This window comes from Salvelinus alpinus, chromosome 14 (assembly GCF_045679555.1).
Source record: "Salvelinus alpinus chromosome 14, SLU_Salpinus.1, whole genome shotgun sequence".
NCBI classification, from domain to species: Eukaryota; Metazoa; Chordata; class Actinopteri; order Salmoniformes; family Salmonidae; genus Salvelinus; species Salvelinus alpinus.
The window spans coordinates 14655931-14679728 of NC_092099.1; the positions used below are offsets into that span (position 1 = coordinate 14655931).

The following is a 23798-nucleotide window of genomic DNA, read 5'->3' on the forward strand; positions in this document are numbered from 1 at the left end:
GACCAGTGTGAAGTGCTGAAAGGAGTTCAGATCGCTGTCAGGGAAGCTGCTCTGCTCCTCCACTCCATTTATACCTGCTGCTTGGTAAACCTGTCCACAGATAGCATCAGATACAAAGAATTGTATTGATTCCACCACTATTGTAAATCAGTATTACAGATGTAGGATCTTAATTAGAGCCAGTTTGCTACAGAAGGAGCAACAGGAAATGTGAATTATTATGTGGATTATAATTAATGGGCATTTTTGTAGGGGTTGATACATTTTTCATAATGTATCACCACCTCAAGCTGAACCTCGGCAAGACGGAGCTGCTCTTCCTCCCGGGGAAGGACTGCCCGTTCCATGATCTCGCCATCACGGTTGACAACTCCATTGTGTCCTCCTCCCAGAGTGCTAAGAACCTTGGCGTGATCCTGGACAACACCCTGTCGTTCTCAACTAACATCAAGGCGGTGACCCGTTCCTGTAGGTTCATGCTCTACAACATTCGCAGAGTACGACCCTGCATCACACAGGAAGCGGCGCAGGTCCTAATCCAGGCACTTGTCATCTCCCGTCTGGATTACTGCAACTCGCTGTTGGCTGGGCTCCCTGCCTGTGCCATTAAACCCCTACAACTCATCCAGAACGCCGCAGCCCGTCTGGTGTTCAACCTTCCCAAGTTCTCTCACGTCACCCCGCTCCTCCGCTCTCTCCACTGGCTTCCAGTTGAAGCTCGCATCCGCTACAAGACCATGGTGCTTGCCTACGGAGCTGTGAGGGGAACGGCACCTCCGTACCTTCAGGCTCTGATCAGGCCCTACACCCAAACAAGGGCACTGCGTTCATCCACCTCTGGCCTGCTCGCCTCCCTACCTCTGAGGAAGTACAGTTCCCGCTCAGCCCAGTCAAAACTGTTCGCTGCTCTGGCACCCCAATGGTGGAACAAACTCCCTCACGACGCCAGGTCAGCGGAGTCAATCACCACCTTCCGGAGACACCTGAAACCCCACCTCTTTAAGGAATACCTAGGATAGGATAAAGTAATCCTTCTAACCCGCCCCCCCCCCCTTAAAAGAGTTAGATGCACTATTGTAAAGTGGTTGTTCCACTGGATATCATAAGGTGAATGCACCAATTTGTAAGTCGCTCTGGATAAGAGCGTCTGCTAAATTACTTAAATGTAAATGTAATAAGGGAAATGACAAACTTCAGAAGTCTGTTAAACCTCAAATACACTACAAGTTTGACATGTCCTGCATTGCAGGAAAGGTCTGATGCAACAGGGTGATCAAATTAAGATCCTACATCTGTAACAGTAAACTAAGGCGGGCCCAGGATTCATTCAGTTGCAGATAGACCTCCAAGAGCCAAGCACAGATCCTCCACTACAGAAACAGATTATATAACCATTTTAAAATGGGCTGGATGTAATTTTGTCTGCTATATAGTATGTAATATATGTGGGGCCCATGGTTATTATGAATGTGGGTAATGGTGCATATAAAAGGGTAAAGCTGTAAAACGGTTAACTGCAGAATTAATTATGGATACTTGAGACGATGCTCTCAGATATTCAATATGTGGGAAGGTTAATTGCTTGAGCCAATATTCTCCATGCTGTATTAGCCAAACCCTGACTAAAGTCCTGTGTAAAGTCATAGGGAGAAGGTTGTGAAGGTTAACGGTAATTGGCAAAGAAGTCCAAAGCTGTGTTGATCCACCCAGATCCCAGTGGATATTAGCAATATATATAACTGGGCTTGTATCTGTCGGAAGGGAGGCGAGAACTGAGGAAGATGATGGGAGTAAATGATGGCTTGTCAGAGGCAATAAAGGCAAATGAAATCATAGGGCAAGTGAGCGGAATCCCAACCAGTGTTCTGGTGAGAGGTAATACACCAGCCAAAAGCCACAGGTAATGTAAAGGCTACAGAGCAGAACAGCCGTGGGTGAAAGACATCCATACAATGTTTACTGTTTTCTTTTACCAATACTCTTCATCCATTTTCAGGGCTCAGATTGTGAAATTGACACCTGACTATTAGCCACACAGAAAGCAGGTCTTAAATGTTCAATGTGAACAGAATTCTTAGCAGAATGTAAACTGTGATTCTTGTGTTGTGATCTTGACATTCAAGATTACATTCACTGATTTTTACTAAATCCTGTGTGGCTTAGTCAGTAGAGCATGGCGCTTGGAATGCCAAGGTTTGTGGGTTTGATTCCTGCTTGGGCCACCCATATGAAAGTGTTATGCATGCTTAACTATGGCGTACATATGCATTCAGCCCATGTAACATTTTGGTGATTTGAATAAAAGGCTGGGATTAGGGTTGATGTTAAGATGTATTTTTGCTCTTCTACAAACAGTGAGACTTTTTGATTGAGAAGTTAGTTTCAGTGTTAACTCACAGCTTCTGGCACAGACGTTTCACATGTTGGGCATTTTGGAATGTATGTGGCAGATAATTACTATTGACTACATGTCAACTGGCCGATCCATCGTAGATTGATGGTGTCTATGAATGTTGCTGATCTTGTACTGTACTCGTCCCATGTTTGTATCTCTCTTCTGTAGGTCTTTTAAACACAAATAATCAGGAATAGTTTTTCAAAGGAGGCTGAAAAGATTTAGCATGGGCACTTAGATCTTCAAAATGTTCTACATCTGCACCATCGAAAGCATATTGACTGGCTGCATCACCGCTTGGTATAGCAAACGCTCTGCCCTCAACCGCAAAGCACTACAGAGGGTGGTGCAGAGGGTCAGCCCATTACATCACTGGGGCTGAGCTCCCAGCCATCCAGGACCTCTATATCAGGTGGTGTCAGAGGAATACTTGTAAAATTGCCAAAGACTCCAGCCACCCAAGCCATAAATTGTTCACTCTGCTACCGTCCGGCAAACGGTCCAACAGGCCCCGAGACAGCTTCTACCCCCAAACCATAAGACTGGTAAATAGTAAATGAATAGTTACCCGGACTATCTGCACTGACCCTACCTTGCACTGACCCTACTATGCACACTCACTAGACACTGAGTGTACAAAACATTAGGAACACCTCCTCTTTCCATGACATAGACTGACCAGGTGAATCCAGGTGAAAGCTATGATCCCTTATTGATGTCACCTGTTGAATCCACTTCAATCAGTGTAGATGAAGGGAAGTCAGGTTAAAGAAGGATTGTTAAGCCTTGAGACAATTGAGACATGGATTGTGTATGTGTGCGATTCAGAGGGTGAATGGGCAAGACAAAATATTTATGTGTCTTTGAACAGGGTATGGTAGTAGATGCCAGGCGCACAGGTTTGAGTGTGTCAAGAACTGCAACACTGCTGGGTTTTTCATGCTCAACAGTTTCCCGTGTTTATCAAGAATGGTCCACCAGCCAAAGGACATCCAGCCAATTTGACACAACTGTGGGAAGCAATGGCGTCAACATGGGCCAGCATCCCTGAGGCGTCACTACAGACCCTGGTTCAATTTCTGGCTGTATCACAACCGGCCGTGATTGGGAGTCCCATAGGGCGGCGCATAATTGGCCCAGCGTCGTCTGGGTTTGGCCGGTGTAGGCCGTCATTGTAAATAAGAATTTGTTCTTAAATGACTTGCCTAGTTATATAAAGGTTAAATAAAAAAAATTAATAAGTGGATTTAACATCAAGGAAAGAGTCGGTGTTCCTAATGTTTTGTACACTCAATGTACATACTGTACACACCAAAACGCACACACATACACACACACTTTTACACTCATAATTTGCAGCTGCTACTCTGTTCTTTATTTTACTCATATTATTATTCATCTTGATGCATAGTCATGTTATCCTGCCTTCATGTGCATACAGTGCCTTCTGAAAGTATTCAGACCCCTTGACTTTTTCCACATTTTGTTACATTACAGACTTATTCTAAAATTGATTAAATAAATATAAATCCTCAGCAATCTACACACAATACCCCATAATAACGAAGTGAAAACAGGTTTCTAGAAATTTTAGCAAATGTATAAAAAGTAAAATAACTGAAATACCTTATTTGCATAAGTATTCAGACCCTTTGCTAAGAGACTGGAACTTGAGCTCAGGTGCATCCTGTTTCCATTGATCATCCTTGAGATGTTTCTACAACTTAATTGGAGTCCACCTGTGGTAAATTCAATTGATTGGACATGATTTGGAAAGGCACACACCTGTCTATATAAGGTCCCACAGTTGACAGTGCATGTCAGAGCAAAAACCATGCCTTGAGGTCGATGGAATTGTCCATAGAACTCAGAGACAGGATTGTGTCGAGGCACAGATCTGAGGAAGGGTACCAAAAAATGTCTGCAGCATTGAAGGTCCCCAAGAACACAGTGGCCTCCATCATTCTTAAATGGAAGAAATTTGAAACCACCAAGACTCTTCCTAGAGGAAAACCATCTCTGCAGCCCTCCACCAATCAGGGTTTTATGCTAGAGTGGCCAGACGGCAGACACTCCTCCGTAAAAGGCACATGACAGCCCGCTTGGAGTTTGCCAAAAGGCACATAAAGACTCCAAGACCATGAGTAACAAGATTCTCTGGTCTGATGAAACCAAGATTGAACTATTTGGCCTGAATGCCAAACGTCACATCTGGAGGAAACCTGGCACCATCCCTATGGTGAAGCATCATGCTATGGGGATGTTTTTCAGCCGCAGGGACTGGGAGACTAGTCAAGATCGAGGCAAAGATGAAGGGAGCAAAGTACAGAGAGATCCATGATGGTAATCTGCTCCAGAGTGCTCAGGACCTCAGACTGGGGTGAAGGTTCACCTTCCAACAGGACAATGACCCTAAGCACACAGCCAAGATAATGCAGGAGTGGCTTCGGGACAAGTCTCTGAATGTCCTTGAGTGGCCCAGCCAGAGTCTGGACTTGAACCCGATTGAACATCTCCGGAGAGTCCTGAAAATAGCTGTGCAGCAACGCTCCCCATCCAACCTTACAGAGCTTGAGAGGATCTGCAGAGAAGAATGGGAGACGCTCCCCAAATACAGGTGTACCAAGCTTGTAGCATCATACCCAAGAAGACTCGATGCTGTAATCAATTACAAAAGGTGCTTCAACAAAGTACTGCGTAAAGTGTCTGAATACCTATGTGAATGTAATATTTCAGTTTTTTATATAAATTAGCAAAAATGTATAAAAACCTGTTTTTGCTTTGTCATTATGGGGTATTGTGTGTCGATTGATGAGGGGGGAAACTATTTAATCAATTTTAGAGTAAGGAGAAACAAAATGTGGAGAAACTACTTGTTCTCCTTCATCATATAGCTTTTAAGACCATCTAATGCACATCTGCTATTTTGGCAGTTTCAACCTCTGAGGAGAAGGATATTGGTTGTGTGACAGTCCAATCATGAGCAGAACAGTCAGTGTTTAGAATATTATGCATCTATCTTTCTATAATGCAGTTATTCTATGCAGGCACACTGATACCCCCTCCCAGTCCATCCTACAATACCCTGTGTTGGTGGCGAGCCTGAAGACAGCAGAGAAAAATGTTGCAGCACTTCTCCTTGTTCACTCATGTGTGCTCAACAGAACTGTTGGCTCTCTCAGATGATAGATGAGCTGGAGTTTGAGCAGGTGGCTCACAGACGAAGTCTTTATTATGTTTTCCCATTCTGCTGCACTTTACCCCTTTAAAGGCCACCAGGCTCGCTTTGTTTTCATGCTGTTGCCCCTTGAAGTTCAAAGGCTGTCAGTGTCTTTACTTTTTCCACAGTTTAATGATGAACTGTGTATTCCCATATTCTATAGCTCTATCTACTGTATGACTTTGGCTGTCAGGATTCATGTACATTTTCCAACCGTTTTTTAAATGTCTATTAGGAAGGAAAATAGGAAGAATTATGAGCTCTGCATACAAAGTATCATACCCCCCCCCCAAATAATACAAAATATATGATATTCATGTGGGACACAGCAATGATTTTTTTTGTCTTTCTTCTGAGCTTAGTAGCAGACTTAAGGCTTTAAAAGTGGTGCTGACAACCACTGATTTTGCCTCAATCCACTGTGACACACATTTGACAGGAGTGCCCAGGCCTAGATTTAAATAAGCCAATTGTGTTTACAATATGAGTCAGTGCTCCCACAAATACTGGAAGAAAAAAAGATGCCTGAATTTGCTAAGCACAATGAGGGTACTTGACAGTGTTATCACCAACGTGCTGGTGTATTGACTTTGTAATATATAAGCAGTGCAGCAGTACAACATCAAGGCAAGAGTATAGCTGCAGGCTCATATTATAGTTTGTATTGAAGCAGTCAGTTAGTAAGCTTTGATCTGCACTTCAGAAAGGACTGTCTGTCTGAATCTCTATCACAGACCCGAGCGACTTAGTGCTGGAAAGAATGACACATTTTCTCTGAAAAATAAAGATGTTTAATAGGCTCTCGTTTATGTGTAGCCTATAGCTTTGTTCTTGATTATGTTTTCTTGTCAAAGAAATTAGAACCATTTGTTCTTGGTTGTTTTTTCATGGCATATATGTACATAGCTTTTCTTCAGAGTCGCTGTCTCCATTTAATAAATTAGTCAATGATACGTTGAAGATTAAGTTTGAAAGGGATAATCCACCCCCCAAAATACAAATCATGAAACTCCTGTCAATTTGGTGAAAGCCTGTGTTCTATCGGTGGGTAAAATAAAACATTTCCCCACGATTTAACTTCTAAGTGGTCCTTCTGCGAAATCAGGAAATCGTGTAGGAACTCGTCATAGCTACATGGTTCTCGTCACACGAGATGGGGGATAAAACATCATCACATTTCATAATAAAAAATAAAAAACAATTACCTGCACACCAAATCAGCCAATAGATGGTATGGGCATACTTGTCTAGAACACATTCGTCCATTTCTATCATCATGACAAAGTATATATTTTACTTAGATGTGCTCATTCTAAACAGTGTACCAAATGTTTCAGTTCTCCTTCTAGTACAATCTTGCAATGCTCCCTGCAAGTCTGTTGGAAACGTGCGAAAGGGCAATTGTTGCCATAGCAACGTACTCTGCACACGCTCTGGACAGACACGACCTGCAAGTTGGAAGTCAGTGAGATATACTCCTAAATGGATTGTGCAGTTTGTTTAGGCGATTGTACCGCTAGCTAGCTACTTCACATAATGACATTGACTTTGGTATTATTGTGTGTAGCTACGTTTGCTAGCTAGCTAGCCAGCCAGCCCAGAGAGGCATTGCATTGTGGGTCGACTTGAGCGGCAACAGATTTCCACAACGATTTTCACATGTTGCTACCAACCTTGTTATAACGACAAAATGAAACGTTTGTTCACCAAGAAATATTATTTTCACATGTTATTGTTATTTAACACTGTTAGTCATAGGAATTAGTGGTTTGGAGTGGATTATTATTTTAAGTGTATAAATGCACCCTATCCAATATTACATTATCACTCATGAGCGAAATTATATTGTTGATTGTAATATGCGTGTAAACATAACTAATCACCATTTTCCCCATTACATTATTTCTTTAATTTCTTTGGTGAGCATGCTGTGAACTTTGTATAGTGTAGACATGATAATGCCCTGTATTTGAGCCTTCTTACTGCCCTGGCTCCTTTCTGATACGTGCATCAACCACTGAACTAATCTTGAGGTACTCGTTATAGATGGTCTCTTTAAATGCTGCTGACAGAGGTATTACCGAGTCCCATAATTTTGGCTCCCGCTGGCAGATGCTTCCTACCAGACAGTAAGGAGCTGTTATCATTTGTCACTTTTCTCTTGCTGCCTGCCGTGGCCCTGGCTTGGCTGGCTCTCCACCAGCCTGTACTCCAAATTGTGTAACTCTCAGGTCCTATGACTATAATCAGCACTCAAGATTATACTCAACCATGCTGCTGCTCCAGTCTCATGAGAACGATCGTGTTTATGCCAATGACAACAACATCAATAACTCAAACATTTCTAGTTCAATAGGAATGATGATTTTTGTGTTGTGTGTGTTTGTTTCAGAAACCCTTCCCCTACATTACGCAATCGAGAGGAGTGGAGCAGACGCTTCAGTCACTTCATTGCCCGGTGAGTATCCTTCATAGCCGAGTGCTTCCTGCTAAATAGTGTTCCTCTATTCTTACACAGTAATGAGGATGCTGGGTCCGATAGTGGGAGGATATTCCAGTGGGAGAATTTAACTACTACTGCAGCTTTTATTTAGATCACTTTTTAATATTGTGCATGTTTATTTGTCTTTATTTACTTTTTGAAGCAACCAACTGGCCCCAATGCAGTTAGTTAATGGTGATAAGAGCAACATATATGAATTGCAGTTAGTTAATGGTGATGACAACAAAATAATGATTTGTTACTTTCAAACCAACTGGCCCCAATGCAGCTAGTTGATGGTGATAAGAACAACATATATGACTTGTTACTTTCTAACCAACTGGCACCAATGCAGTTAGTTAATGGCGATGACAACAAAATATATGATTGTGTTACTTTCTAACCAACACAAGGCTATACAATGCAAAAGTAGAGTACACATGTACATCTGACTTTTAAAAATGTAATGGGTTTCAATGGCGAGACTTCAATGTTTTCCCATTTGACCAAAGGAGCAGAATGCACTGGTTACACATTTGGTTCTGGGCATCCTTTGATCACTGGAAATGGAAGGACTTGAAATTTATATTTTTTAAGCTAGATTGTATCAACCCTTTTATCTTCCTCATATTTCATCACTTTTCATTTCCATAAATCTGTCGCAGAGGAAAAACGAATTCTACTGAATTATCAGTTTTATCTTTAGGACGAGATAAGTAATCAGTCCCTCCAGTGTGGAAAACAAATAATGTCAACATTGGCCCATAATAGTCTCGCTGAATAAACAACCTCAATAGCTAGCATGCAGTGCAAATTGGAGCAGAGAGCGAGGCATAAATGAGAGAGAAAATTCAATTTCTTCAGGGGTTATTTATGGGTGGGGATTTTTGTCTTCCTTCTGTGTTGTTATTGGTGGAATAGATTGAAAGGCAGTGGTTATTCATTCATTATTAATAATGAAAACATCAAACAGCACAGCTGTGAATCCATAACCATTATTGGTAACAGACTCATTTATTTGTGTTAGTCATGCATTCCTCGGAGCACCAGGTCTGTCAGAGTTGGATTAGAAGCTGTAGCTGAGTCCAATCTATAGTTGGTGCTACACTACTGCCTTAAAATACTGGTAAGGCTTTGCTTGAACCCATCTATCAAAAGGCCTATCATACAGACTTTTTGTTTCATAATGCACATGAAACACTGTTTTAATGATGTTATACCAAGCACCTTTTGTGTGCCTCGTTATTTATTAATTTGGTGTAGCTGGAGAGCTGAAAGAGACGGTTCATGGCCCACGTGAACAGGAACAAATAGATGGTGCTGTTGTGTTATAGGTACCCTATAGCAGTTGATTTCTATGCCATTTGTGTCATTTATTGGGAATGCTGACATCTTTATTGAATCTCTTAAAAAGCTCAATTATTTTCTCTCGTTCAACCATTCAACTCATTCAACCATTACTTGATTCTTACAATACAATGTTTATAAAACATCTTACTGTAATGTTTAATAAAAAATTTAAAACAAACACATTTTTATTTCACTTTGCATATTCAGATGCGATGCATTTTTGTTGGGTGGTTTTTTGAATCGTGCTCTCTCAGTAGCATGAGGTAATGGATTCTGTGATATCAGATCAGAAATAATCTCCTCAAACAAAGCCCACCAGGCTACAATGTGTGGAGGGTGGACAATGTTATCAGGCCTGGCACAATGTTTGTGAGGACTCTCCAGCTCTCAGCCAGACCAAATAACATTTTATGTGCCACATACGTGGTAAACAACAGGTGTAGACTAACAGTGAAATGCTTACTTTGTTGGGCCCTTCCCAACAATGCAGAGTGAAAGAAAATGAGAAATAATAGAAAAGTAATAATAAATACATAATGAGTAATGATAACTTGGCTATATGCACCAGGGTGTGTGTGTGTGTGTCTACTATCGCTGTTCTGGATAATAAATGCATCATCAGTGTCTGTCCCCGTGCATCCAAAGGAGCCGTCTTTTGAAACACAGTGACCTGATGTTTAGCATCCCGGCTGCGCATCTCGGCTAATGGCTGCAACCTCTGCTTAATGTCCTGACACTAATGAATTTGAGGAATGAATTTCCAGAGCAGACTGATAGAAAACTGATAGAACGAGGAAGCAGAGTTACAGCCCAGATTAGGTAGCAGGAGTCAGATTGGTATTGTTCTCTTATCTCTTTGCTGTCTGCCTGCAGACTTGTGTCGCAGTACTATAAAATATATTTAGGCGTTTAAGTGTTTAGATGAATTTAAGAATGATGGATGTTTTGAATGGAAGGGATATATACAGTATGATGGCTATAGGTAACGTCTTTTCAGAATAAAAGCGGGATAACAAAAAAATACTAATTTCAAAAGAAAGTACTTGGCAGACGGATTAAATACCCTCGCCATTTGAAACGGTATCACACCATGTCCATGGACTTTTTACCCGTGTAAAAAAATATAAATAATTTGAACAACATTATATCGCCTCTGGATTGAAAATATTTATATCGTACATCATAGATGTGAAGGCAGTGGTATATTGATATATATGACCACCATGACAAAGAGTGGGCTCTAATTAAACACGGCACATAGCAGATAGAGGCCATCCATGGCTGTGCCAAAAACAGACCTGTTTGCACTGGGGGGCCATGGTGATGACCAGACCATGTGGTGCTCACAGAGGGAACAGTGTTCAGACACAGAAGCATTGATGAGAAGCTCCATAGAAGCACCCTACTGAGAATACCCTCGTCAGATAATCCAGAGAAATCAGCTTTGTAAGATGTTCAGGTCACCGTACTCTTTGTCTATTTAGTTTTTTTTCATGTGTTGACGTCGACTCAAATGTAAAGATCCACCAGGTGAATTAGTTATCGGAGGTTTTGTTTTAAACCAAGGAAAAGGTTGCACCAGGGTTGGTTTTCTATCTCCTTTATGATGTATTGGGATGTTGTAATTGCATTCTGTCGCTACACAGGTGTCTGATAAAAGATTTTGAGACTCGTCTGTCTGTGACCCGCCTTCTGGAACACCCATTCATTAAACAGGCCCATGGCAAAGGCTCTCGGTCAACAGCTGTCCACACTCATCTTCGGGCAACAAGACCTGGGCTCCAAACTTAAGACCAAGTAAGTGTATTGTCACCTCAAAGAAATCCTAACATTTTCAGCTGAAAAATTCCCGAGGCGACTAGGTGAAAAATCTGTCGATGTGCCCTTGAGCAATGCACTTAACCCTAATTGCTCCTGTAAATCGCTCTGGATTAGAGCATCTGCTAAATGACAACCAAAAAAAATGATCTAAAAGAATCCCCACTGCAGAACTCATTAATGAATTGATGAGCTGAGATGTGTTTTCTCACCAGTGGGTGGCAGAGTTTTATTTCCTTTCACTGTCCCTTCAAACCAGTGTAACAGATATGATGTGTAGTCAAAGTAATGAGAAGTATGTGATTAAAGAGAAGTTAGGGGAGTGAAACTAATTTGATAGGAGGGATTGTGCTGACTCCAAGTTAGATTAATAAAATCGTTTTTCTCCCAATGGATCTTTTCTAACAGTGTGACGACGAGGAACATTTAGGACAGAGCACTCCTCCACCCATATGATTAAACCAATTATCCATGGAATAAAACACTTCAGTCTCATTTTGATTTAATTGTAAAAAAAATACTAACTGTTCAACCTTGCATTATCACTGAATTAGGAATTATGCAATGATTTATATCTGGCCTACGGTGAGCTTTTATTCAAGAACAGTTGATTGTGATTGGGAAATTATTCTGTTGGCTGCTTATCAAGTTTATTTTAGGACACAGACCGACTGGGGTTAGTAGACTAGAACTAATCACACGTGTGCCAATTCTATAAGTCTGACTTACTCTGCTGTACAGTATGTGCTGGTTGGATGTATCTTACTGCTGGTGCTGTTATTAAACCCACTCTAGTTTTCTGCAATTCTACATGTTTGGGCCCATGCCATGGCATTTTTTGGATTTTAGATTGTCCCTGACTGTCTAGTTTTTATTTTACTGATGTTAGATCTCAAAGATTAGGTTATTAAAAAATATATTCTTCCATTATATTTTCTGCATACTTGGTTTCAGTATCTGGTTTCAGTCGTTTAAGTTTACACTGAAACATTTTACAATCCTGAACAACAAAAAATATATATATGTTTTTATATATTTTTGGTTACCATTTGCAGTGGTGGCCACTAAATGCATATAGGGGAAACACTGCACTTTGTGAATGAGATCTTGCCCATTTCATTGTTCATATTAGGTTTAGTATCTGAACTTGACTGGAATTTCTGGGTGCAATATTTTCGTGGTGATAACAGTTTTATTTTAGAGCTTGTTGTTGTTTTTGTCAAAAGTGCTGATTAATTTAGCTAATCTCGATTACATGTCTATTTGCACGCACACACACACACACACACACACACAGACACACAGACACACAGACACACACACACACACACACACACACACACACACACACACACACACACACACACACACACACACACACACACACACACACACACACACACATCCCTCCAATTATCTCAATGCGCCAGCTGCCTCTGTGCTGACCTCTTGCCAGCAGGCCCCATTGTAGAGTGAAAGGTCAAACAGAGATAAAGTGCAATCACAGCCTGTAATAATGGTGGAGATCTCCCTGGGGAACACCCTTATGGGCCACCAACAACCCATCTAAATGAATGGGTTTTATATCCAGGCTATCCAGACAGATTATTAGTCATTTAGCTGTACTCTTTAGTCACGATAATGCTTTCTTCACCATTATTTTGTCCTTTTTCTCCAACAGACATAAAATAATCAATACTCCTAAAACAGTCATAGTAGAGAGCAGTCCTGATGATGATCTGGTGAACCTGGAGGTTTTAGATGAGGTAAGATTGGATACTGTATGTTGACTTCATTGTTGTTGGACTAGAGGACGGTATATGTACACTACCGTTCAAAAGTTTGGGGTCACTTAGAAATGTCCTTGTTTTCCCACGAAAACATACTGTACATGAAATGAGTTGCAAAATGAATAGGAAATATAGTCAAGACGTTGACAAGGTTATAAATAATGCTTTTTAATTGAAATAATAATTGTGTCCTTCAAACTTTGCTTTCGTCAAAGAATCCTTGCAGCAATTACAGCTTTGCAGTCCTTTGGCATTCTAGTTGTCAATTTGTTGAGGTAATCTGAAGAGATTTTACCCCATGCTTCCTGAAGCACCTCCCACAAATTGGATTGGCTTGATGGGCACTTCCTACGTACCATACGGTCAAGCTGCTCCCACAACAGCTCAATAGGGTTGAGATCCGGTGACTGTGCTGGTCACTCCATTATAGACAGAATACCAGCTGACTGCTTCTTCCCTAAATAGTACTTACATAGTTTGGAGCTGTGCTTTGGGTCATTGTCCTGTTGTATGAGGAAATTGGCTCCAATTAAGCGCCGTCCACATGGTATGGCATGGTGTTGCAAAATGGAGTGATAGCCTTCCTTCTTCAAGATCCCTTTTACCCTGTACAAATCTCCCACTTTACCACCACCAAAGCACCCCCAGATCATCACATTGCCTCCACCATGCTTGACAGATGGCGTCAAGCACTCCTCCAGCAACTTTTCATTTTTTCTGTGTCTCACGAATGTTCTTCTTTGTGATCCGAACACCTCAAACTTAGATTCTTCTGTCCAAAACACTTTTTTCCAATCTTCCTCTGTCCAGTGTCTGTGTTCTTTTGCCCATCTTAATCTTTTCTTTTTATTGGCCAATCTGAGATGTGGCTTTTTCTTTGCAACTCTGCCTAGAAGGCCAGCATCCCAGAGTTGCCTCTTCACTGTTGATGTTGAGACTGGTGTTTGCGGGTAATATTTAATGAAGCTGCCAGTTGAGGACTTGTGAGGCATCTGTTTCTCAAACTAGACACTCTAATGTACTTGTCCTCTTGCTCAGTTGTGCACCGGGGCCTTCCACTCCTCTTTCTATTCTGGTTAGAGCCAGTTTGCACTGTTCTGTGAAGGGAGTAGTACACAGCGTTGTACGAGATCTTCAGTTACTTGGCAATTTCTCGCATGGAATAGCCTTAATCTCTCAGAACAAGAATAGACTGACGAGTTTCAGAGAAATTCTCGGGCCGACTCTTTTCTCTGTATATATCAATAATGTTGCTCTTGCTGCTGGTGATTCTCTGATCCACCTCTACGCAGATGACACCAATCTGTATACTTCTGGCCCTTCTTTGGACACTGTGTTAACAAACCTCCAGACGAGCTTCAATGATATACAACACTCCTTCCGTGGCCTCCAGCTGCTCTTAAATGCTAGTAAAACTAAATGCATGATCTTCAACCGATCGCTGCCTGCACCCGCCCACCCGACTAGCATCACTACTCTGGACGGTTCTGACTTAGAATATGTGGACAACTACAAATACCTAGGTGTCTGGATAGACTGTAAACTCTCCTTCCAGACTCACATTAAGCATCTCCAATCCAAAATTAAATCTAGAATCGGCTTCCTATTTCGCAACAAAGCCTCCTTCACTCATGCTGCTAAACATACCCTCGTAAAACTGACTATCCTACCGATCCTTGACTTTGGCGATGTCATTTACAAAACAGCCTCCAGCACTCTACTCAGCAAATTGGATGTAGTCTATCACAGTGCCATCTGTTTTGTCACCAAAGCCCCATATACTACCCACCACTGCTACCTGTATGCACTCGTTGCTTCATATTCGTCGCCAAACCCACTGGCTCTAGGTCATCTATAAGTCTTTGCTAGGTAAAACCCCACCTTATCTCAGCTCACTGGTCACCATAGCAACTCCCACCCGCAGCACGCGCTCCAACAGGTATATTTCACTGGTCATCCCCAAAGCCAACTCCTCCTTTGGCCGCCTTTTCTTCCAGTTCTCTGCTGCCAATGACTGGAATGAATTGCAAAAATCACTGAAGCTGGAGACTTATATCTCCCTCACTAACTTTAAGCATCAGCTGTCAGAGCAGCTTACCGATCACTGCACCTGTGCACAGCCCACCTATAAATAGCCCACCCAACTACCTCATCCCGAAATTGTTATTTATTTTTGATATTTTCCACCCCAGTATCTTGCACATCTATCACTCCAGTGTCAATGGTAAATTGTAATTATTTTGCCACTATGGCCTATTTATTACCTTACCTCCCTAATCTTACTACATTTGCACACACTGTATATAGATTGTTCTATTGTGTTATTGACTGTACGTTTGTTTATCCCATGTGTAACTCTGTGTTGTTGTTTTTGTCGAACTGCTTTGCTTTATCTTGGCCAGGTCGCAGTTGTAAATGAGAACTTGTTCTCAACTGGCCTACCTGGTTAAATAAAGGTGAAATTAAAAATACATTTTAAAAAGTTATTTGTTTCTGGCCATTTTGAGCCTGTAATCGAACTCACAAATGCTGATGCTCCAGATACTCAACTAGTCTAAAGAAGGCCAGTTTTATTGCTTCTTTAATCAGGACAACAGTTTTCAGCTATGCTAACATAATTGAAAAAGTGTTTTCTAATGATCAATTAGCCTTTTAAAATTATAAACTTGGATTAGCGAACACAGCGTGCCATTGGAACACAGGAGTGATGGTTGCTGATAATGGGCCTCTGTACACCTATGTTGATATTCCATAAAAAATCTGCCGTTTCCAGCTACAATAGTCCTTTACAACATTAGCAATGTCTACACTGTATTTCGGATCAATTTGATGTTATTTTAATTTGTAAAAAAATTTGCTTTTCTTTCAAAAACAAGGACATTTCTAAGTGACCCCAAACTTTTGAACGGTAGTGTAGTTATTTTACACAGTACACAATGTGTGTTCTCCTTCTTCTCTGCAGGAGACCCTCATCAAACACTTCTCGAAGAGATATTACGAGCTTCAGATATACACGTACGTTGGAGACATTCTTATCGCTCTCAATCCTTTTCAAACTCTAAGCATCTACTCAGCACAGGTTAGTTTATGACAGCAGTGTCATTGTGTGTCATAATTCCTGTGAATACCTCTGTAAAGACAGAACGGTATTGATATTCTAATATGGTGTGTTTGTTCACAGTTCTCTAAGCTGTACCATGGGGTGAAGCGAGCAGACAATCCTCCACACATCTTTGCTGCTGCTGATGCAGCATACCAGGGCATGATGACCTTCTACAAAGACCATGTGTGGAAGTCATATTTAGTGATATGCAGTTTTATAGGGATAATGTTATCATGGGGCATTTTTTTGTGAAATGATCTTGTTTAGAGATCTAGTGATGCGTTTGTTTGAGACATCCCGGTGACAAAGTTGTTGTTGATGTGTCCCTGTGTTTCAGTGCATCGTCATCAGTGGAGAGAGTGGAGCTGGGAAGACAGAGAGTGCCCATCTGATTGTCCAACATCTCACCTGCCTGGGAAAGGTACTGCTTGTGTGCTAAAACCCCATGAATCAGTTTTTCACATATTCTACTACATCATGTTCACAAATATTGAACTAAGTTTTCCACCCCAATGGAATTCATTATTCAATAGACAGATTAAGACACTGATATATTTAGTCCTACATATTTCGTTTGTATTGTCTCTGCAGGGAGTTGTGTAAAAACAATTGCTTTACTGAGATCCCAGGCAAACAATCGGGACGCTGCAGGAGAAGATCCTCCAGGTGAATCCCCTGGTGGAGGCAGTTGGGAACACGTGTACGGCCATTAATGACAATTCCAGTCTCTTTGCGAAGTACCTGGAGATTAAGAATTCACTGCAATTACTTCCCAACACCAGACAGATAAAAGTGAAGTGCCTAATGCTGAGGCCTTAGAAAATGGTAAGACAACAGTACTTCAGTATTATTAGCAAAAGCAATTTTTTTCTTGCTCAGTTTGATTTAATAATAGATGGTAACATTCCAACCTATTGGTGCGTACACAGTATTGCTAAATGGTTTCTTCCTGGCTGCTGTATGTGACAGGGGCCTGCTCTGTCCCTCAGCTTCGGCCTTGCTCTGCATCGGCCCTGAGGTGCTCATGGAGGCCCTGACATCCCACTGTGTGGTAACCCGGGGAGAGACCATCATCCACACCAGTACTGTAGACAAAGCCGGGACGCCATGTCCAAGTCCGGGACGCCATGTCCAAGTCCGGGACGCCATGTCCAAGTCCGGGACGCCATGTCCAAAGCTCTGTACGGACACCTCTTCAGCTGGATAGTCAACCGCATCAATGCCCTCCTGCAGCCTGATATGAATAACTAGTAAGTGTAAGGCACTGGTTCTCTCTCTCTGGTCCCTCTGTCTTTGGTTGTTGCACTCTGCTTCAGATGTGTGTGTGTTGCTGTATATTATTAAGCTCTAGTGACCCTTACATCTGGGTAGAGAACCGAACACGGAGAGTAGAATATTAATGGACAGCACGAGACAAGAAAGGGCGCAAAAGAAGTTGAATACATTTTAGTTGCGTGCTGAGAAAATAAATAACTTAACTTCAGAGAGACTGTAAAGGGTTGTTCATTGATCCAAAATAATTCCCTCATAAATGTGAGCGTGGACTGTCAGGGAGTCATCTGCTGTCTCTGAGCTGCAGAAGGCCCACTGGGTCTGTTTCCACTTCAATCATCTGTACACTCTGTTATTGCCATTAATAACCTTTTAACCAAGACAAAAGGTGACCTCTAATGTCTTGGTAATTGAAGGGATTATGGGAAATGGTGTCTCTCCATCTTAGCAATACCGGAGTGAAACCACTCTGTTGTAAGATCTGTGTTTAGTGTAGACCTAAAGACTTGTCTAGATCACGGTTAAATACAGACTCTTGTACAATCCTTGTTAATCATAACATGTTATGATTCATTGATTGTAGTCAGAGAGCTCTGAACTTTCATAATTGTTGGGTGAACCTTTCCTTTAAATATCCAGATGCAGTATGCCAGCTTGTTCATTAATCACAGGAGAAGCGTCTCCCATAACAGTAGAATTGGCATTTCAGATCAAAATATTCTCTATTTGGGTTGAACTTGGTTCATCATTAAAGTTTCATAAGTCAATGTGGTTGCTTGGGATTTGCTCAGACAGTTCCACACAAGAATGATTTTGTTCGTCTGTCCTGTTTTTCCCCTTTGAAGTGCTGCAGAAAGTGGCATGAATGTGGGAATCCTGGTCATCTTTGGATTCGAGAACTTCAAGGAGAACTCCTTTGAGCCACTCTGCATCAACATTGCAAATGAGCAGATTCAGTTTGACTTCAACCAGCACATTTTTTCAAATCAAATCAAGTTTATTTGTCACGTGCGCTGAATACAACAGGTGTAGACCTTACAGTGAAATGCTTACTTACAGGCTCTAACCAATAGTGCAAAAAAAGGTATTAGGTGAAAAATAGGTAGGTAAAGAAATAAAACAACAGTAAAAAGAAAGGGTATATACAGTAGCGAGGCTGTAAAAGTAGCAAGGCTACATACAGACCGGTTAGTCAGGCTGATTGAGGTAGTATGTACATGTAGATGATGGTTAAAGTGACTATGCACATATGATGAACAGAGAGTAGCAGTAGCGTAAAAGAGGGGTTGGCGGGTGGTGGGTGGGAAACAATGCAGATAGCCCGGTTAGCCAATGTGCGGGAGCACTGGTTGGTCGGCCCAATTTTTGCCCTGGAACAGGTGAGCCTGTTCCAGGGCAGATAGGGTGGCTCATGTTTTGGAATCGAGGTATGCGTAACAAATGGCACTACTTTTGACCAGAGTCATAGGGAATAGGATGCCAGTTGGGACAAAGCCTGAATTGATTGCTTCTCCAACTCCAGTAAGAGTCCATTAACAGTGACAAATGAAGATAGACTGGATTATGCTGAAGATGTCCTTTTATTGCAGCACATATTTGTTGTTGAGCATCATTTTGTATATTAAAGCAAAAATCCACCCAAAACCACACATTCCTTTAATTTACAGTGTTAAATAACACTAATGTGAGAACAATATTTTTTGTGAACAAATGTTCCATTTTGACGTTATAGTAAAGTTGGTAGCAACATGGAAAATGATTGGGGGAATCTGTTGCAACTCAAGTCGAGTACAAAATCCACAATGCAATGCTCTCTCTATGGTGTAAGCGCTGCGTTAATCGAATCCGGTATCAGGATAAATAAAAAGCAAGGTCTGCTAACTTTCTTTAATTACTTTTAATTAACGCAAGCAATAAATGGCAAATGCAATTTTCGTATATACGGGTTCACTGTATCACCGCGCAGGGTAGAACAGGGAACTCTGGAATGTGCGCAAACAACAGTTATTATACTATGACAGCCATATTTCCAACCCGTCCGTTGGCCTATCACAGTAGAGGCTGAGCGTGGTTTAAACTTTGCTCAGCCTATCGCTGGCACTCAGACTGGTCCCAGTCCCTTGGTGCTCGCAGGTGTCCGCATCTGGTCTTTGGGTAGATTAGATCTGTCTTGTTCCGCTCCCCAGATGCTACACTCAAACAGTTCCTAATATGGTATTGTCCAGTGTTCTACCCTCCCTGGTTGGCCTAGAGATATGCACCCCTCCCCTCTCCAGATTGACCACAGCTTTTATAGCATGTCACTCTATGTTGCTCAGTCTTTACACACACACACACACACACACAGACAATGCAGATGTAACAAAACAATATTCATCTTCATACAATATGGTAGCAGGCTATAGTGCATAAACATAAATCCTAACAATTGGCTGGCTAGCTAGCTAGGTAACTAGCTAGCAAACGTAGCTACACACAATAATACCTAAGACAATCGTCCAGTATTGAAATCGGACATGTATGATAGACGTTTTCGCTATCTAAAAGTCGTATTCCTTTTACCTTCCAGTGTAGTGAGAGCGACTTTATCACGGTGCTACGTCATACCTGACGTATTTCTGCCTGCTTGAACGCCAATAATTCAGATCAACATGAAAACATGAAATGACACAGGGAATCGATAGAACATCCCTCAGAGATGCACAAAAACAATATAACATTCAAAATGGGTGAACCTTTCCTTTATATATCCAGATGCAGTATGCCAGCTTGTTCATCGATCACAGGAGAAGCGTCTCTTAATGAAACACTGCAATTCAGTGTTATCTTCTTCATAGCTTTATATGACGTTAAAATTATTATTTTTCTTCTCCCTCAACTACTAGATATTATTCTCTTAATTGATTTACTGAAGCTGTTTACCCTGGAGTGTGGGAGTTTATTGTTTTCGCTGACGACGCTGTATAGAAATGAATCAAGAGCACTTTTTGCTGTATTGTCCTTTTGTCTCAATGTTTGCTCTCTAGCAATTCCTTTCAAGGGAATTAGAGAGAAAGCTGGTATTCATGAAGTGATCACTTTATTCAGTATAATGAATAGACAAGAATTGAAGTGTAAGAATGAGGTTGTGTTCTTAAACGGTACTCTACAGTATATGTGCTGGATGTGTCCTTTTGGAAACATTTGTATACCAAGGCTTAACTAGGCATACTTAATTCCCGGATCATAACTAGGCAGCTTTCCTGCATGATTTGTCATGTTACATGGAATATGTTTTAGTTGACTTCAATGTAGGGTTAGTGGTTAGCGGAAAAGTGATTTTTATCATGTGAAAATGTCTTCAATCCAGTGGTACACAGAAACGGATTATTCTGAGTTAATGATTTAAACATGGGGACGGTTTAGATCCGTTGCTTCCACTTTATTGGTAAAATATAGATTTAAAATAACTTTTTGATCTAAATTAAGCAGATGCAATAATGTGATGTGCCTCTGGGTTATTTGCTAATGGAACTAAATTATGAATTAGTAAGTGGCTTTATTTGTTATTTCAGAACAGTTCTGTATAATTTCAGCAACTGACTTTGTTATACATTTCAGGCAAAGAAGAAGAACTGGAGTGGTGCTGTTGATTAAGAACTTTTTTTAAACATGCAAAAATCCTATTTAGCCTAGATTGTTTAATTGGGTTATTTAGTGAAATCATTAACTGTGGACTGTTCTATATTCTCTGTGTTTTAATTAGATGGAGTACCAGAGCGAGGGGTTGAGGACAACCATCCCATCCTGGACATGTTCCTCCAGAAGCCCATGGGCCTGCTCTCTCTGATGGATGAGGAGAGCCGGTTCCCCCAGGCCACCGACCAGACCCTAGTGGGTAAGACAAGGCCTCACCAGCAGACACGGTCAAGTCCATGTGTACTAAACCAACCCTGCTCTGAAAACAACTATGTTTAATCAAGATTAGTCTTTTTTTCAATGTTTTCTTCAGATATGTTTTCTCTTCAGATACATTTGAGGACAATCTGTACTACAAGTACTTCTGGAGACCAAAACATATTGAGCTCTGCTTTGAGATTCACCATTATGCTGGCAAGGTATAGATCAGGGCCTTGTTGCCCAGTAGCGAATAAACTTAAGCATTACGACGATCGTACCAGATGCATCGTTATTTACGAGCCAACTTTTTAAGAGTGTTTCCCAAACAAGCACATTTATTTGCATCCCCATTAGCTTTTACAGAAGCAACACTGATAAACACTCTAACCGCTAGGCTATCTGCTGCCCATCATTCTAACGATGATCTTTAACGCTACGAAGGCTCTGGGAATTGAGGCCCAGTGCAGTATGTATGGATTAGTATTCAATGTATCATTGGTGTTTGCACGCTAATACAGTTGGATAGGTCGTTTTTTTATCAGGTATGGTTTGAGTTGATTATCCCTTTGCTGTCATGTAGGTCTTGTACAACGTGAACAGGTTTCTGGAAAAGAACCGAGACGCTCTCCCTGCAGACATTGTTGTGGTTCTGAGAACATCAGACAACAAACTTCTGCAGCAGCTGTTTTCAAGTCCATTAACAAAAACAGGTAGGTCACAAGACTTTCAATAAAAATGTTTTAGAATTCATTATCACTCCTTTGGAGTGTTATTATGCTACTGCCCCAAATACAGGAAGTTGGAAACCTCACTTTTTGTTTAAACAACTAAATAATCTTAATTCTGTTTACACTGTGGTAGAAATGTATTGGGGTCCCGATGAGTGTACAAAACATTAGGAACACCTACTCTTTCCATGACATAGGCTGACCAGGTGAATCCAGGTGAAAGCTATGATCCCTTATTGATGTCACCTGTTAAATCCACTTTAATCAGTGTAGATTAATGGGATGAGACAGGTTAAAGAAGGATTGTTAAGCCTTGAGACAATTGAGACATGGATTGTCTATGTGTGCCATTCAGAGAGTGAATGGGTAAGACAAAATATTGAAGTACTTTGAACAGGGTATGGTAGTAGGTGTCAGGCACACGCGGTTTGAGTGTCAAGAACTGCAACGCTGGTGGGTTTTTCATGCTCAACAATTTCCTGTGTGTATCAAGAATGGTCCACCACCCAAATAATATCCAGCCAAATTGACACAATTGTGGGAAGCATTGGAGTCAACATGGGCCAGCGTCACTGTGGAATGCTTTCGACACCTTGCAGAGTCCATGCCCCAACGAATTGAGCCTGTTCTGTGGGAAAAAGGGGGTTCAACTCAATAGTAGGAAGGTGTTCCTAATGTTTTGGACACTGTGTATGATTGCATGTTTGTTTCTAGTATTGTTCATGTCTCAATAAACTTTCAGGTAAGGAGATTTTCTTTTTTTAAGAAGCCTCTCCAGACACAGCGGCATCCTGGTCCTCCTCCATTCAAAGCCCCTCTCTCTGCGACGCGATACTGTGTGTGGATAAATCTCCAGTCTCCATTATCTCCTGAGAGGCTCAGCTCCCCATGGAGAGGGCTCTGTTTTTATTTTCACTAAGCTACCCCGTTTGGTTTCATGATGCTTGCTGCTATCTACAGATTGTGCAGCAGCGGGATATTTTTGTGATAAGGTTTCCAAATACCCAGGAGATGAAGAAATGGTATTTAGAGATCATATAAGTAACTCTTCTTCCCAGTCTTTTCTGTTTAGTTAAATAAAGGTGGTAATATCCTCATCATTAGCCGTGGCTGGGGCCCGTGGTCACTTGGCTGAGCCGGCATGCTAATGGATGTGTTCAATTACCAGATACAGCACTTCATACTTTCCTCCAGTTAAGCCATATTATGTGCTTCGCTTCCTTTTGAGCCACCTGTAAATGACTGCTTTCAGATATAGTCGAATTAAGAGCGGCTCCAATTTACGATGGGTACTTTGGTTTAGCCTCCATTAGAAATCCATGTGCAATGTCTATAGGCTATATTGGGATGTAGTGCATGAGGTGAGCCCACAGCCATCCTCCTCTTTACTTGATTGACGAAAAATACACTAGCATGAAAAAGTAAATTCAGTATAATGTGAATGGGTGGAGAATTCACTGCACTTTGGTACTTCGAAGTATTGAGTAACAGCAGAGATGTGGTTCACCATTCATGGCTACAGACATGGTGTCAATTAGGCCTAAAAGCCTCTCTAATTTGGTTCAGCTCGTCCAACGGCTTTCTTATTTTCAGCATAAACACACAAAGGGATATACACTACATAACCAAAAGTATGTGGACACCTTCTCGTCGAACATTTCATTCCAAAATCCTGGGCATTAATATGAAGTTGGTACCCCCCCTTTGCTGCTATAACAGCCTCCACTCTTCTGGGAAGGCTTTCCACTAGATATTGGAACA

General features: G+C 41.3%; 1 pseudogene; it reads left to right on the forward strand.

The window, feature by feature from the left end:
* LOC139539219 (myosin-IIIb-like) overlaps positions 1-23798 on the forward strand; it is a 104802-nt pseudogene that overhangs the window by 14032 nt on the left and 66972 nt on the right.